Source organism: Oncorhynchus kisutch, linkage group LG19 (assembly GCF_002021735.2).
Source record: "Oncorhynchus kisutch isolate 150728-3 linkage group LG19, Okis_V2, whole genome shotgun sequence".
NCBI lineage: Eukaryota > Metazoa > Chordata > Actinopteri > Salmoniformes > Salmonidae > Oncorhynchus > Oncorhynchus kisutch.
In genome coordinates this window covers 54,303,394-54,316,636 of record NC_034192.2, presented here as the reverse complement: position 1 = coordinate 54,316,636, position 13,243 = coordinate 54,303,394, and the positions used below count along the sequence as shown (strand labels likewise).

The 13,243-nt window shown below is 45.0% G+C and overlaps 1 protein-coding gene across 3 annotated transcripts in view; it reads left to right on the top strand.

Moving 5' to 3' along the window:
* The window catches only part of LOC109910201 (NEDD4-binding protein 3-A), a 57,255-nt gene that overhangs the window by 12,952 nt on the left and 31,060 nt on the right, over nucleotides 1-13,243 (top strand). The window contains exon 1 of one of the 3 annotated variants that reach the window (XM_031797631.1): nucleotides 2,238-2,338. The exons of the other annotated variants lie outside the window; for them this stretch is intronic. The gene's annotated coding sequence lies outside the window, so the exon portion shown is untranslated. Of the gene's footprint in view, nucleotides 1-2,237; nucleotides 2,339-13,243 lie in introns of those variants that run through there. 3 annotated transcript variants of the gene reach the window in all.

The window sequence follows — 13,243 nt, the reverse complement described above, 5'->3', positions numbered from 1 at the left end:
TTCAAGCCTATCAACTGCCAAGATTAGGCTGGTGTAACCGATGGGAAATGGCTAGCTAGTTAGCGGGGTACGCGCTAATAGTGTTTCAAACATCACTCGCTCTGAGACTTGGAGTAGTTGTTGTGGAGCGATGGGTAATGATGCTTCGAGGGTAGCTGTTGTCGATGTGTTCCTGGTTCGAGCCCAGGTAGGGGCGAGGAAAGGGACAGAAGTTATACTGTTACACTGGCAATAGTGAAGTGCCTATAAGAACATTCAATAGTCAAAGTTATATGAAATACAAATGGTAGAGCGAGAAATAGTCCTATAATTCCTATAATAACTACAACCTAAAACTTATTACCTGGGAATATTGAAGACTCATGTTAAAAGGAACCACCAGCTTTCATATGTTCTCATTTTCTGAGCAAGGAACTTAAACGTTAGCTTTCTTACATAGCACATACTGCACTTTTACTTTCTTCTCCAACACTTGCTTTTTACATTATTTAAACCAAATTGAACATGTTTCATTATTTATTTGATGTCACGACTCCCATCGAAGGTGGCTCCTCTTCCTGTTCAGGTGGCGCTCGGCGGTCGTCGTCACCGGTCTACTAGCTGCCACCGATCCCTTTTCCCTTTTCTGTTGGTTTTGTCTTATTGGTTTGACCTATTTCTTGTTTAGGTTTTAGTTGGGCTATTTAAGCCGGTGATGCCTGCTTTTGTGCAGGCTTATTTTCCTCTGTTCGTGTTTGTGTTTGTGTGATTTTCTTGTTTTTCTCCGGACTGGTTGGGTCCTGTTTTTGGGCCGGTCTTTGTTATGCGCCTGGTGTTTTGGCGTGACCGCTTTCCTGTGCCGGAATAAAAAACAATTGTCCTTTACCCTCTGTTCCCTGCGCCTGACTCCGCACCCACTACTCATAGAAGTGCGTTACATTTGAGGCTAAATTTATTTTATTGATGTATTATATTAAGTTGAAATAAGTGTTCATTCAGTATTGTTGTAATTGTCATTATTTAAAAAAAATAATAATAATAATTGGCCGATTAATCAGTATCGGCTTTTTTTAGTCCTTCAATAATCGGTATCGGTATCAGCGTTGAAAAATCATAATCGGTCGACCTCTAGAGTGGAGGGAGGAGAGGTCGAAAGGAGATGAGAGGAGTGGAGGGAGGAGGAGAGAGGAGGGAGGGAAGAGGAGAGGTGGAGAGGAGTGGAGAGGGGGGGGGAGGTGGAAAGGGAATGAGAGGAGTGGAGGGAGGAGGAAAGGTGGAAAGGAGATGAGTGGAGGGAGGAGGAGAGGTGGAAAGGAAGAGGAGCGGTGGAAAGGAGATGAGAGGAGCAGAGGTGGAAAGGAGATGAGATGAGTGGAGGAGAGGTGGAAAGGAGATGAGAGGAGGGAAGAGGAGAGTTGGAAAGGAGTTTAGAGAGGGGACAGTCAGTTAAGAACAAATTCTTATTTTCAATGACGGCTTAGGAACAGTGGGTTAACTGCCTGTTCAGGGGCAGAACGACAGATTTGTACCTTGTCAGCTCGGGGGTTTGAACTTGCAACCTTCTGGTTACTAGTCCAACGCTCTAACCACTAGGTTACCCTGCCACCCCAGATGAGGAGAAGAGGAGAGAGATGTAAAGGTACCAAAGAACAGATCTGACTTTACTGTCCCCTAAAGAAGACGAGAGGACAGGGGAGAAGACAAGAGGAGAAGAGGATTAGTAGTCGTGTCTGGCCTATAGGTCAGCCCCTCCGTCCCATCACAGAGCACTAGAGAGAGGAAGTCAGGTGGTAGAGCCGGAATTAGCGAGAGCAAAGTTGTGTGTGTGTTTATAGGAGAGAGAGACAGAGGGAAAGAGAGAGAGAGAGGCTGTGTGTGTGTGTGTTTACGGGAGAGAGAGACAGTTAGAAGAGAGAGAGGCTGTGTGTGTGTGTGTGTTTACGGGAGAGAGAGACAGTGAGAAGAGAGAGAGAGGCTGTGTGTGTGTGTGTGTTTACGGGAGAGAGAGACAGTGAGAAGAGAGAGAGAGGCTGTGTGTGTTTACGGGAGAGAGAGACAGTGAGAAGAGAGAGAGAGGCTGTGTGTGTGTGTGTGTGTGTGTGTTTACGGGAGAGAGAGACAGTGAGAAGAGAGAGAGAGGCTGTGTGTGTGTGTGTGTTTACGGGAGAGAGAGACAGTGAGAAGAGAGAGAGAGGCTGTGTGTGTGTGTGTGTGTTTACGGGAGAGAGAGACAGTGAGAAGAGAGAGAGAGGCTGTGTGTGTGTGTGTTTACGGGAGAGAGAGACAGTGAGAAGAGAGAGAGAGGCTGTGTGTGGGACCAGGAGGAAAGAACTGAAGTCACAGCTGAATTCACTGACAGGTGAACAATGTTATTTTTTTATTTAGTTATATAAAGTCAGATTGACAAGGTACCATTATGGAAGCAGTACTGTAGTGTCGCAGGCACGAGTTGTAGTAGAATAGAGTTCATAGTGTGTTATTTCAATGTGTTTTAAGACACTTCACTGTACAGTTGACAGTGAATAAAAAATCAAGTTAGAAATGAAAATATGGATCTGTACAGTTAAACTAATAATACACATCACAGAGTTGAGTTTAGAAGAGACCAGTAAAGATCCTGCAGACATGTTTATGTTGTTGTGTTTCATGTTGTGGCTTTAGTAAACAAGACTTTTAAAGCTGTGAGGGTAATGGGGAGTCATTGGAAATAACTTTTAGTCCAGGAAGCTCATTTGTGAATGAAATGAATGGGCAATTTTCACTTAATCTTTGATCCCGAGCTGAGTGGGTGACGCCATTACTGAGGCAGTAGTTTGTATTTATCACAACAACATCCTCATTCACTGACTAGCAGGAAAGAACATATGCAAATTCCCTCTGTTGGTATAAACCCTGTTGCCTCTGTTGGTATAACCACTGTTGCCCTGTTGGTATAACTGCTGTTGCCTCTGTTGGTATAACCACTGTTGCCTCTGTTGGTATAAACCCTGTTGCCTCTGTTGGTATAAACCCTGTTGCCTCTGTTGGTATAAACCCTGTTGCCTCTGTTGGTATAACCCCTGTTGCCTCTGTTGGTATAACCCCTGTTGCCTCTGTTGGTATAACTGCTGTTGCCTCTGTTGGTATAACCACTGTTGCCTCTGTTGGTATAAACCCTGTTGCCTCTGTTGGTATAAACCCTGTTGCCTCTGTTGGTATAACCCCTGTTGCCTCTGTTGGTATAACTGCTGTTGCCTCTGTTGGTATAACCCCTGTTGCCTCTGTTGGTATAACCCCTGTTGCCTCTGTTGGTATAACTGCTGTTGCCTCTTTTGGTATAAACCATATGGCCTCTCTAGGTATAAACCCTGTTGCCTCTGTTGGTATAACCACTGTTGCCTCTGTTGCTATAACTGCTGTTGCCTCTGTTGGTATAACCACTGTTGCCTCTGTTGGTATAACCACTGTTGCCTCTGTTGGTATAACCACTGTGGCCTCTGTTGGTATAAACCCTATGGCCTCTGTAGGTATAAACCCTGTTGCCTCTGTTGGTATAACCACTGTTGCCTCTGTTGGTATAACTGCTGTTGCCTCTGTTGGTATAACCATTGTTGCCTCTGTTGGTATAAACCCTGTTGCCTCTGTTGGTATAAGCACTGTTGCCTCTGTTGGTATAACTGCTGTTGCCTCTGTTGGTATAACTGCTGTTGCCTCTGTTGGTATAACTGCTGTTGCCGCTGTTGGTATAACTGCTTTTGCCTCTGTTGGTATAACCACTGTTGCCTCTGTTGGTATAACCACTGTTGCCTCTGTTGGTATAACCACTGTTGCCTCTGTTGGTATTACTGTTGTTACTGTTGTTGCCTCTGTTGGTATAAACCCTATTGCCTCTGTTGGTATAAACCCTATTGCCGCTGTTGGTATAGCCACTGTTGCCTCTGTTGGTATAAACCCTATTGCCTCTGTTGGTATAAACCCTATTGCCGCTGTTGGTATAACTGCTGTTGCCTCTGTTGGTATAAACCCTATTGCCTCTGTTGGTATAAACCCTGTTGCCTCTGTTGGTATAAACCCTGTTGCCTCTGTTGGTATAACCACTGTTGCCTCTGTTGGTATAACCCCTGTTGCCTCTGTTGGTATAACTGCTGTTGCCTCTGTTGGTATAAACCCTATGGCCTCTGTAGGTATAAACCCTGTTGCCTCTGTTGGTATAACCACTGTTGCCTCTGTTGCTATAACTGCTGTTGCCTCTGTTGGTATAAACCCTATGGCCTCTGTTGGTATAAACCCTGTTGCCTCTGTTGGTATAACCACTGTTGCCTCTGTTGGTATAACCACTGTTGCCTCTGTTGGTATAACCACTGTGGCCTCTGTTGGTATAACCACTGTTGCCTCTGTTGGTATAACCACTGTGGCCTCTGTTGGTATAACCACTGTGGCCTCTGTTGGTATAAACCCTATGGCCTCTGTTGGTATAAACCCTATGGCCTCTGTTGGTATAAACCCTATGGCCACTGTAGGTATAAACCCAGTTGCCTCTGTTGGTATAACCACTGTTGCCTCTGTTGGTATAAGCACTGTTGCCTCTGTTGGTATAACTGCTGTTGCCCCTGTTGGTATAACCACTGTTGCCCCTGTTGGTATAACCACTGTTGCCTCTGTTGGTATAACCACTGTGGCCTCTGTTGGTATAAACCCTATGGCCTCTGTTGGTATAACCCCTGTTGCCTCTGTTGGTATAACTGCTTTTGCTTCTGTTGGTATAACCACTGTTGCCTCTGTTGGTATTACTGTTGTTACTGTTGTTGCCTCTGTTGGTATAAACCCTATTGCCTCTGTTGGTATAAACCCTATTGCCTCTGTTGGTATAACCACTGTTGCCTCTGTTGGTATAACCACTGTTGCCTCTGTTGGTATAACCACTGTTGCCTCTGTTGGTATAACCACTGTTGCCTCTGTTGGTATAACCACTGTTGCCTCTGTTGGTATAACCACTGTTGCCTCTGTTGGTATAACCACTGTTGCCTCTGTTGGTATAACCACTGTTGCCTCTGTTGGTATAACCACTGTTGCCTCTGTTGGTATAACCACTGTGGCCTCTGTTGGTATAACCACTGTGGCCTCTGTTGGTATAAACCCTATGGCCTCTGTTGGTATAAACCCTATGGCCTCTGTTGGTATAAACCCTATGGCCACTGTAGGTATAAACCCAGTTGCCTCTGTTGGTATAACCACTGTTGCCTCTGTTGGTATAAGCACTGTTGCCTCTGTTGGTATAACTGCTGTTGCCCCTGTTGGTATAACCGCTGTTGCCCCTGTTGGTATAACCACTGTTGCCTCTGTTGGTATAACCACTGTGGCCTCTGTTGGTATAAACCCTATGGCCTCTGTTGGTATAACCCCTGTTGCCTCTGTTGGTATAACTGCTTTTGCCTCTGTTGGTATAACCACTGTTGCCTCTGTTGGTATAACCACTGTTGCCTCTGTTGGTATTACTGTTGTTACTGTTGTTGCCTCTGTTGGTATAAACCCTATTGCCTCTGTTGGTATAAACCCTATTGCCGCTGTTGGTATAGCCACTGTTGCCTCTGTTGGTATAAACCCTATTGCCTCTGTTGGTATAAACCCTATTGCCGCTGTTGGTATAACTGCTGTTGCCTCTGTTGGTATAAACCCTATTGCCTCTGTTGGTATAAACCCTGTTGCCTCTGTTGGTATAAACCCTGTTGCCTCTGTTGGTATAACCACTGTTGCCTCTGTTGGTATAACCCCTGTTGCCTCTGTTGGTATAACTGCTGTTGCCTCTGTTGGTATAAACCCTATGGCCTCTGTAGGTATAAACCCTGTTGCCTCTGTTGGTATAACCACTGTTGCCTCTGTTGCTATAACTGCTGTTGCCTCTGTTGGTATAAACCCTATGGCCTCTGTTGGTATAAACCCTGTTGCCTCTGTTGGTATAACCACTGTTGCCTCTGTTGGTATAACCACTGTTGCCTCTGTTGGTATAACCACTGTGGCCTCTGTTGGTATAACCACTGTTGCCTCTGTTGGTATAACCACTGTGGCCTCTGTTGGTATAACCACTGTGGCCTCTGTTGGTATAAACCCTATGGCCTCTGTTGGTATAAACCCTATGGCCTCTGTTGGTATAAACCCTATGGCCACTGTAGGTATAAACCCAGTTGCCTCTGTTGGTATAACCACTGTTGCCTCTGTTGGTATAAGCACTGTTGCCTCTGTTGGTATAACTGCTGTTGCCCCTGTTGGTATAACCACTGTTGCCCCTGTTGGTATAACCACTGTTGCCTCTGTTGGTATAACCACTGTGGCCTCTGTTGGTATAAACCCTATGGCCTCTGTTGGTATAACCCCTGTTGCCTCTGTTGGTATAACTGCTTTTGCTTCTGTTGGTATAACCACTGTTGCCTCTGTTGGTATTACTGTTGTTACTGTTGTTGCCTCTGTTGGTATAAACCCTATTGCCTCTGTTGGTATAAACCCTATTGCCTCTGTTGGTATAACCACTGTTGCCTCTGTTGGTATAACCACTGTTGCCTCTGTTGGTATAACCACTGTTGCCTCTGTTGGTATAACCACTGTTGCCTCTGTTGGTATAACCACTGTTGCCTCTGTTGATATAACCACTGTTGCCTCTGTTGGTATAAGCACTGTTGCCTCTGTTGGTATAACCACTGTTGCCTCTGTTGGTATAACCACTGTTGCCTCTGTTGGTATAACCACTGTTGCCTCTGTTGGTATAACCACTGTTGCCTCTGTTGGTATAACCACTGTTGCCTCTGTTGGTATAACCACTGTGGCCTCTGTTGGTATAACCACTGTGGCCTCTGTTGGTATAAACCCTATGGCCTCTGTTGGTATAAACCCTATGGCCTCTGTTGGTATAAACCCTATGGCCACTGTAGGTATAAACCCAGTTGCCTCTGTTGGTATAACCACTGTTGCCTCTGTTGGTATAAGCACTGTTGCCTCTGTTGGTATAACTGCTGTTGCCCCTGTTGGTATAACCACTGTTGCCCCTGTTGGTATAACCACTGTTGCCTCTGTTGGTATAACCACTGTGGCCTCTGTTGGTATAAACCCTATGGCCTCTGTTGGTATAACCCCTGTTGCCTCTGTTGGTATAACTGCTTTTGCTTCTGTTGGTATAACCACTGTTGCCTCTGTTGGTATTACTGTTGTTACTGTTGTTGCCTCTGTTGGTATAAACCCTATTGCCTCTGTTGGTATAAACCCTATTGCCGCTGTTGGTATAACCACTGTTGCCTCTGTTGGTATAACCACTGTTGCCTCTGTTGGTATAACCACTGTTGCCTCTGTTGGTATAACCACTGTTGCCTCTGTTGGTATAACCACTGTTGCCTCTGTTGGTATAACCACTGTTGCCTCTTGGTATAACCACTGTTGCCTCTGTTGGTATAAGCACTGTTGCCTCTGTTGGTATAACCACTGTTGCCTCTGTTGGTATAACCGCTGTTGCCTCTGTTGGTATAAACCCTGTTGCCTCTGTTGGTATAACCACTGTTGTCTCTGTTGGTATAACCACTGTTGCCTCTGTTGGTATAACCACTGTTGCCTCTGTTGGTATAACCACTGTTGCCTCTGTTGGTATAACCACTGTTGCCTCTGTTGGTATAACCGCTGTTGCCTCTGTTGGTATAACCACTGTTGTCTCTGTTGGTATAACCACTGTTGCCTCTGTTGGTATAACCACTGTTGCCTCTGTTGGTATAACCACTGTTGCCTCTGTTGGTATAACCACTGTTGCCTCTGTTGGTATAACCACTGTTGCCTCTGTTGGTATAACCGCTGTTGCCCCTGTTGGTATAACCACTGTTGCCCCTGTTGGTATAACCACTGTTGCCCCTGTTGGTATAACCACTGTTGCCTCTGTTGGTATAACCACTGTGGCCTCTGTTGGTATAACCACTGTGGCCTCTGTTGGTATAAACCCTATGGCCTCTGTTGGTATAAACCCTATGGCCTCTGTTGGTATAAACCCTATGGCCACTGTAGGTATAAACCCAGTTGCCTCTGTTGGTATAACCACTGTTGCCTCTGTTGGTATAAGCACTGTTGCCTCTGTTGGTATAACTGCTGTTGCCCCTGTTGGTATAACCACTGTTGCCCCTGTTGGTATAACCACTGTTGCCTCTGTTGGTATAACCACTGTGGCCTCTGTTGGTATAAACCCTATGGCCTCTGTTGGTATAACCCCTGTTGCCTCTGTTGGTATAACTCCTTTTGCTTCTGTTGGTATAACCACTGTTGCCTCTGTTGGTATTACTGTTGTTACTGTTGTTGCCTCTGTTGGTATAAACCCTATTGCCTCTGTTGGTATAAACCCTATTGCCGCTGTTGGTATAACCACTGTTGCCTCTGTTGGTATAACCACTGTTGCCTCTGTTGGTATAACCACTGTTGCCTCTGTTGGTATAACCACTGTTGCCTCTGTTGGTATAACCACTGTTGCCTCTGTTGGTATAACCACTGTTGCCTCTGTTGGTATAACCACTGTTGCCTCTGTTGGTATAAGCACTGTTGCCTCTGTTGGTATAACCACTGTTGCCTCTGTTGGTATAACCGCTGTTGCCTCTGTTGGTATAAACCCTGTTGCCTCTGTTGGTATAACCACTGTTGTCTCTGTTGTTATAACCACTGTTGCCTCTGTTGGTATAACCACTGTTGCCTCTGTTGGTATAACCACTGTTGCCTCTGTTGGTATAACCACTGTTGCCTCTGTTGGTATAACCACTGTTGCCTCTGTTGGTATAACCGCTGTTGCCTCTGTTGGTATAAACCCTGTTGCCTCTGTTGGTATAACCACTGTTGTCTCTGTTGGTATAACCACTGTTGCCTCTGTTGGTATAACCACTGTTGCCTCTGTTGGTATAACCACTGTTGCCTCTGTTGGTATAACCACTGTTGCCTCTGTTGGTATAACCACTGTTGCCTCTGTTGGTATAACCGCTGTTGCCCCTGTTGGTATAACCACTGTTGCCCCTCTTGGTATAACCACTGTTGCCCCTGTTGGTATAACCACTGTTGCCTCTGTTGGTATAACCACTGTGGCCTCTGTTGGTATAAACCCTATGGCCTCTGTTGGTATAACCCCTGTTGCCTCTGTTGGTATAAACCCTATTGCCTCTGTTGGTATAAACCCTATTGCCGCTGTTGGTATAACCACTGTTGCCTCTGTTGGTATAACCACTGTTGCCTCTGTTGGTATAACCACTGTTGCCTCTGTTGGTATAACCACTGTTGCCTCTGTTGGTATAACCACTGTTGCCTCTGTTGGTATAACCACTGTTGCCTCTGTTGGTATAACCACTGTTGCCTCTGTTGGTATAACCACTGTTGCCTCTGTTGGTATAAGCACTGTTGCCTCTGTTGGTATAAGCACTGTTGCCTCTGTTGGTATAACCACTGTTGCCTCTGTTGGTATAACCACTGTTGCCTCTGTTGGTATAACCACTGTTGCCTCTGTTGGTATAACCACTGTTGCCTCTGTTGGTATAACCACTGTGGCCTCTGTTGGTATAACCACTGTGGCCTCTGTTGGTATAAACCCTATGGCCTCTGTTGGTATAAACCCTATGGCCTCTGTTGGTATAAACCCTATGGCCACTGTAGGTATAAACCCAGTTGCCTCTGTTGGTATAACCACTGTTGCCTCTGTTGGTATAAGCACTGTTGCCTCTGTTGGTATAACTGCTGTTGCCCCTGTTGGTATAACCGCTGTTGCCCCTGTTGGTATAACCACTGTTGCCTCTGTTGGTATAACCACTGTGGCCTCTGTTGGTATAAACCCTATGGCCTCTGTTGGTATAACCCCTGTTGCCTCTGTTGGTATAACTGCTTTTGCTTCTGTTGGTATAACCACTGTTGCCTCTGTTGGTATTACTGTTGTTACTGTTGTTGCCTCTGTTGGTATAAACCCTATTGCCGCTGTTGGTATAACCACTGTTGCCTCTGTTGGTATAACCACTGTTGCCTCTGTTGGTATAACCACTGTTGCCTCTGTTGGTATAACCACTGTTGCCTCTGTTGGTATAACCACTGTTGCCTCTGTTGGTATAAACCCTGTTGCCTCTGTTGGTATAACCACTGTTGCCTCTGTTGGTATAACCACTGTTGTCTCTGTTGGTATAACCACTGTTGCCTCTGTTGGTATAACCACTGTTGCCTCTGTTGGTATAACCACTGTTGCCTCTGTTGGTATAACCCCTGTTGCCTCTGTTGGTATAACCACTGTTGCCTCTGTTGGTATAACCACTGTTGCCCCTGTTGGTATAACTGCTGTTGCCTCTGTTGGTATTACTGTTGTTACTGCTGTTGCCTCTGTTGGTATTACTGTTGTTACTGTTGTTGCCTCTGTTGGTATTACTGTTGTTACTGTTGTTGCCTCTGTTGGTATAACCACTGTTGCCTCTGTTGGTATAACCACTGTTGCCTCTGTTGGTATAACTGCTGTTGCCTCTGTTGGTATTACTGTTGTTACTGCTGTTGCCTCTGTTGGTATTACTGTTGTTACTGTTGTTGCCTCTGTTGGTATAACCACTGTTGCCTCTGTTGGTATAACCACTGTTGCCTCTGTTGGTATAACCACTGTTGCCTCTGTTGGTATAACCACTGTTGCCTCTGTTGGTATAACCACTGTTGCCTCTGTTGGTATAACTGCTTTTGCCTCTGTTGGTATAACCACTGTTGCCTCTGTTGGTATAACCACTGTGCATCTTAATGTATTTTATACACTGTCACAAGTCTCGCTGTTGCCTGCCAATAGTCCTCCGTTCATTTGGGCTACATTGGCGTTTTATAGGGTTACGTCAGCAGGCTCGTGTTACGTTAGGAATTCCCCCAGTGATTGTTCACCCATTTATTCACTGAAGCGGGATGACAAGTGAGATTAGAAGTCAGGCCCTGTGTCTACCATCTGGAAGGCGGTTCTCTCTCCTGTGGCGTCTGCAACCATTCTGTTCCCACCGGTCTCATCCTCTGCTCTCTGTGATTCATACAACAAGACCAGTACAGCAAGGTCAACACAGATCAGTATCAATGTTTACAACACAGATCCTCATGTTTCCTCTCTCTCTCTTTCACCCCCCCTCCATTTCTCTCTAATACTTCTGACAGTGTGAGGTGATAGAGGCTAAGGTTTGCTAGTTCAGGTATGGGCCTTAGTGTAGCCGGTTGACGTGGGAAACACTCCACTCTATCAGATCAGTGTCTAATGCTGTAATCACAGAACACTGACTCCTATGTGAACCTGTTCCCCTGCAGCAGGAAACAATGGAGTCCTTTTCAGACACAACACCCCTTCTCTCTACTCTCTCCTCCTCTCTCAATTCAATCTCTCTCTCTCTCTCTCTCTCTCTACTCTCTCCTCTCTCAATTCAATCTCTCTCTCTCTACTCTCAATTCAATCTCTCTCTCTTTCTCTCTCTCTCTCATCTATCTGTCTGTCTCTCTCTCTGTTCAGGTTCATGTTCACACTCTCTAAGTTAATGAGATGTTTGTCCTTTCTGTTCTGTTCCTTCCTTTATTAACTTAGCCTGTTACTGGGACTGGGATGTGATTTCCTGCTCACAGTCTTGATTCTGTTGGGGGAATTATGGCTCATTATATGTCTGCTAGCCAGGACAATCACCATCCTGTTTCCCTGAGAACCAAAGATGCTGTGTATGTGTGTGTTGAGTTCACCCTGCGTGTTGCTGCTACACATCTGTCCTATTTAGCTGTGATTAGGCCGAGCCCTAAAGCCACAGAACCCTGTATAACCTAGAGGTGTACGTACATTTTTTTTTAACAGGACCCATCCATCTGCCTCTCACTCGCCACACACTTTCTCCTTGTCCATTGATACACACAACCAACCACTGTGTGTGTGTGTGTGTGTGTGTGTGTGTGTGTGTGTGTGTGTGTGTTTTAACTGAAAGGGACAAACTCCCCCCCCCCCCCTCCATTCTCCCTACTGGCCAGAATAATGGGAAGGCAAATAACATGTCTGTTAGTTTCTTATTGATTAGACCTGTAGTCACATTAACAGCAGCACCATATCATTGTGTTAGTCCTGTAGTCACATTAACAGCAGCAGCATATCATTGTGTTAGTCCTGTAGTCACATTAACAGCAGCACCATATCATTGTGTTAGTCCTGTAGTCACATTAACAGCAGCAGCATATCATTGTGTTAGTCCTGTAGTCACATTGACAGCAGCATATCATTGTGTTAGTCCTGTAGTCACATTAACAGCAGCATATCGTTGTGTTAGTCCTGTAGTCACATTAACAGCAGCATATCGTTGTGTTAGTCCTGTAGTCACATTAACAGCAGCATATCATTGTGTTAGTCCTGTAGTCACATTAACAGCAGCATATCATTGTGTTAGTCCTGTAGTCACATTAACAGCAGCACCATATCATTGTGTTAGTCCTGTAGTCACATTAACAGCAGCACCATATCATTGTGTTAGTCCTGTAGTCACATTAACAGCAGCACCATATCATTGTGTTAGTCCTGTAGTCACATTAACAGCAGCATATCATTGTGTTAGTCCTGTAGTCACATTAACAGCAGCATATCATTGTGTTAGTCCTGTAGTCACATTAACAACAGCAGCATATCATTGTGTTAGTCCTGTAGTCACATTAACAGCAGCACCATATCATTGTGTTAGTCCTGTAGTCACATTAACAGCAGCACCATATCATTGTGTTAGTCCTGTAGTCACATTAACAGCAGCACCATATCATTGTGTTAGTCCTGTAGTCACATTAACAGCAGCAGCATATCATTGTGTTAGTCCTGTAGTCACATTAACAACAGCAGCATATCATTGTGTTAGTCCTGTAGTCACATGAACAGCAGCGGCATATCATTGTGTTAGTCCTGTAGTCACATTAACAGCAGCAGCATATCATTGTGTTAGTCCTGTAGTCACATTAACAGCAGCAGCATATCATTGTGTTAGTCCTGTCATCACATTAACAGCAGCATATCATTGTGTTAGTCCTGTAGTCACATTAACAGCAGCAGCATATCATTGTGTTAGTCCTGTAGTCACATTAACAGCAGCATATCATTGTGTTAGTCCTGTAGTCACATTAACAACAGCAGCATATCATTGTGTTAGTCCTGTAGTCACATTAACAGCTGCATATCATTGTGTTAGTCCTGTAGTCACATTAACAGCAGCATATCATTGTGTTAGTCCTGTAGTCACATTAACAGCAGCATATCATTGTGTTAGTCCTGTAGTCACAT